Source organism: Salvia hispanica, chromosome 3, assembly GCF_029641045.1.
Source record: "Salvia hispanica isolate PSC_SH4W2 chromosome 3, Shi_PSC_v1, whole genome shotgun sequence".
Taxonomy (NCBI): domain Eukaryota; kingdom Viridiplantae; phylum Streptophyta; class Magnoliopsida; order Lamiales; family Lamiaceae; genus Salvia; species Salvia hispanica.
Window position 1 is genome coordinate 60319651 of NC_142694.1, and position 4785 is coordinate 60324435.

Sequence of the window (4785 nt, forward strand, 5' to 3'; positions counted from 1 at the left end):
TCTGGTTCTGGTTCTGGTAGTTCCGCTGATGGGGTGGCACATAGGCAGGGTTCGGGTTCTAGTTATGAGGGTTTTGGTTTTGAGGTTGCTGGTTCCTTCCTGTCCAGTTTGGCTGGTGGTCAGGGTTCGTTGGGCCACGGTTGAAGTTTTGGTTCGGGTGGGGGTTGGGTTGATTCTGACCTTGGTTTTTGTTCTGATTCTGATTTCCATCTCCCCATCGGAAGTTTTGGTGGTCCCTCCACGGTGCATCCCTCTGCTTTCCCAGAATCCAATTGCCATTAGAATTGTAGTATCGTGCGGCATTTGCTTGCTCCACATCTGGCGAGTTGTCCGGCTGATCATATGGTAGTTCTGGGGCCTCTTTGCCTCCAATCGGAGATGGTGGTGGAGTGTTCTGCTTGATTGCAGTCAGCAACTCCTTCTTTAATTCCTCCATCTTCAAATCCATCCTTTCCTCCTGGTCAGTAGCCAAAGCACTTGCTACTCTTTCTCTGTTGTACCCATCCCTTGCGTTGTCGTACGTCTTTTTCGCATTCAACAGCTTGCGTAGGACCTTCTTGGCTTCACTGACTCTCAACTGTGTGAAATCGCCTCCGGATGAGGAATTCGCCAGATCCTTCGTTTCTTTGTTCATCCCCTCATAAAAGGTGTGGTGCACCTCTATCTCCTTCATGTGATGGTTGGGGCATGACTCCAGAAGACTCATATATTTCTCCCAGTACTCACTCAGGGTCTCATCGTATTCTTGCCTTATACATGATATCTTCCTCTTCAATGCGTTTGTCTTTGAAGACAGGAAGAACTCAGCTAAGAATGCTGACTTGAAATCGGCCCATGTGTTGATGGAGTCGGCTGGCAGGCGCATGAACCAGGTGTTGGCCTCTTCCTTTAGGACAAAAGGTAGGGCTTTCAGTCTGTAGTCATCCTCGCTTGCTCCTGCTGGCCGCCTCTGCGCCTTACAGATTTTGCAGAACTCATTTAAGAATTCGTAGGGTCCCTCGTAACTCTTCCCACAGTACGTTGGCAGGATTGCAATAACGTGGGGTTTCACATCACAGGCGGTCTGGCCTGGGGTGACCACTATGGCTTGTGGGGGATCTCCGTCAGCATGTGCAGTAAGCGTTGCGAGCTCGGGGTCGTCCTCACCTTGGTCAGCCATTCTCACTAGTGCTCTTACTGGTTGGAGTGGAAGCTCCTGGAGTTGATACTCTAGATCTTCTTTCTCCTCGTCGCTACTCGTGCCTAGGTCGGACAGTGCTGTTGACAGGCCAGAACGAGTGGTAACGAGTATCGTTCCTCGGGGAAGTATCCTTGGTCTCCACTGGCCAGGAGCCGAGCTACTTCTCATAAACTGAAAATAAAAAGAAAAGGAAAATTATAAACAGTATATACACCAAAAAGATCACACACAATAACAGGTATGAACGCCGTCCATCCCCGGCAACGGCGCCATTTTGAAAGTGCAGGTTTGTCTCGGTCAACGTGTGTAAATGCAGGGGTATATCCAACTGATCAGGATAAGATTCCCGACCTAGTTGAGTCATTGGCACGATAACCGGAGCCTGGTATCAAACAAATTTCCTCAACCCACTTCTACTGATTAGTATAATGGAGGTAAGGGTCGAATCCCACAAGGATGAACACGTTCGGATAACTGTGGTGATATTCCTGGGTGTTTTTGGTTAGCTACCACGCTTTTGGGGTTGTGATTTACCTAGGCGAGAAATAAAGATGGTACTCTACTGACTAGTAGGCGTGAAAGTAACAGGCATGTGGCTGTGTTCGTGAAAATAGGGGACAAGGTATCTCAAAGGCATGTGAAAAGTAGACAGTTACTAAAAGAGGAAATTTAGACAACAAGGCATATCTGGTGGCTGCTTGGCTTTCTGACAGGTCTGGAAGGTACAACTGAAAAGTAAGAGACAAAAGCAAAAGTAACTAAAAAAGTAAAAGTGGTCCAAGGCAAAAGTTGATTTTGACGTTTTCTTCTTCACCAAGTATTAACAAAAATCATATGAACACAAACTCCATGACTAAACTCAGATTCATAACTTCAAACTCAAGATCCATTGATTAAAATACTCAAACTTAAGATGAACGGCGGAACTGCAGTTTACCTCTACTGACTAACATGCAAGGTGGTGATTACAATGCAGAACAAAAGATTCATGCACGAAAACTTAGACTGAAACATAACTACAACCTTAGATCAACAACTCCAGATGAGAAAACACTTAGAAATTAAAAGCAACCACTAGATCTAACTTTCCTAGGCCGAATGAAGCAAACTCGAACCAAAGCGACATGTGAAATAGAAACTTCATAACTTAAACGATTGGATCTTCACAAAGTACTTCAAAAGGAAACAACGATAAATGTTTGCAACAAACCCAACGACGAAAACATGTAAAGATTAAACTAGAAAGCAAAATAACGATTGTTTTGCCACTCCGGGCGGTGATACTGCTATACTACTGCGACAAACTGGCTCGAACGATAGAACGATGATTTCTCTGGCAGACTCTTGGACGTCAAGTGACCATAGCTGTGGCGAGGAACGAGAGATTGGATAATGCTGAAGGACTGATCTTCTAGAGAGAATTCTACTAATTGTGTATGAGAACCGAGAGCTTGTGAAATCCGAACCGAACTCTTCCTCTCTCTCCAAATGGCTCTTTTTATAGGGAGGCTTGCCCTTGTTTTTAGGGTAGACTTCCTTCACGATTAGACTTTTCTGCCCTTGTTAATAATCATCCCAGCTATCCTTCTTCTCCATCTCGAGCCTTTTCTCGGGCATGCATCCTGGTCAGTATTGCACCCTTTCTAGCGCTCTTTTCACTTGTGTCACCTGAATCGTCTCCTACTGACTTGGATCCTTTAATCCTGCACACTTAAGCAACTGTTTTGCAGATAATACATGCATTTCACGACATACTGATCAGTAACCAAGGCTTAAAATACGACTTATCAAGCTCTTGGATAAAATATTGATATTTATTTGCAACCACTTATTGCTGATCTAAAGGATTTGTGGGAAGTAGGAGTTGAAACGTATGACGCATCCAAAAAGCAAAATTTTCAGCTACGCGTTTCATTGTTATGGACAATCAGTGATTTTTCCAGGATATGCCTATTTATCTGGATGGAGTACTCAAGGTGAATATGCGTGTTCGGTATGTAACAAAGAAACACATTCTATTAGACTAAAACATGGTGGAAAGTATTGTTACATGGGGGATCGAAGATTCCTACCTTACGAAAACGAGTTTCGGAAGAATAGACGAATTTTCGATGGCATAGTTGAGCATGGAGAAGCACCGCAACAACTATCTGGCGATATGGTGATGAATGATTTACTATGAAATATGGTAAGCTGGTTAAAGATAATCCAAAGCTTTTTCCATTTGTTATCGCCTCCCAAGCCGATTGCGGTGCAAATCCTGGCGTGTTCCTCGGTGGGCCGAACATCCTCTCATTCCATATCCCTTCTTCGTCCTCTGCATTTGTAAACAACCTCATTCGGAGGGACCACTCTCGGACACTCATCAGATGCTCGATGTTGAACAGGCGGAAGGAGATTGAATCAGCGTCTGGGTCTGTAGTAGCTTTGAATCGGAAGGTAGAGAAAAACCCCTTGCTGCGACCAAAGGCACCTCATGTTCACTATGATTCAGCAACCATTCAAAGCCTATGTCCTGAATATGGGAGAGGAACTCTTCCTCCGACTCAATGTGCCTCAGGGACTCTGAATCATAGCGCTTGCCCGACTTTGCTAATTTCCCAACTGCGATCCTTTCCTTGTAAGTCAGTGCTCTCTTGGAGTCATCAAACTTTGCTATGGACCCCAGCAGCTTCTTGGTGATCCATATCTCAGTCCGCTCATAGTTGGTTACATCCTCCTCCTCTAACTCTTCTTCCTGTTCACTCTCAACAGTTGAACTACCCGGTCCAGGAATCTTGGTTGGTGCGGGGAGTGGCGCCTGGACTTCCTTGACGGAGTGGCCACATGCTTTCCTTTGGGTTTGCGTTCCATGGCCAAGCGGCGTTCTTCCGCATTATCATCCTCCTCGTCAGACCCAGGAGCATCCTCCTCCTGCGCACTTCCTGCCCCCGGAGCAAGGATTGTCGGTCCCATGGGTTGGTCGAGGTCGTCCACCTCGTCCAGCAAGCTTTGTCGCGTCCTTTTCCTGGACTCCCTTGGATTTATTGGTAAGTCCTCTCCTTCTGGCACATCCACCAGATCAACAATTTCCTTCAACCTTTCTTCCTCGGGCACCTGTACTTCAGTAAAAATGGGGATTTTCTCCCCCATAGACATTCCTGCGGTTTTCCCCACCGCAAACATAAACGGGGCCACATAATTTTTTAGGGTTTCCCCCTCAGTAACCAGACACGGGGTTTCCCCCGCTACAGGCGTAAACGGGGTTCCCTCCTCAACATACAGAAACAGGGTTTCCTCCTCATAATTTCTTGGGGTTTCCCCCACAGCAAACTTTAACACAGGGGTTTCCCCCTCCACACTCTTCTCCACAAGGGTTTCCCCTTCATTCGCATCCTCGTTCCCCAGATCATCCACCTCCAACCTGTCCATCTCCTTTGCCAAACCACCATCATCCTCCTGTCCACCGGCTCCCTCCATATCCCGTTCTTCAGTGTTTGGCTTAGCCAAGTCTCTGCATGTGATTGATCACGAGCGGGTGCTTCGATCGAGGCTTGAGGCTCGTCGGAATGTGCGATTGACGGTTGGGCCATCGTTTCTTCAAGAACTGTCAGCGGCGGTGGTGC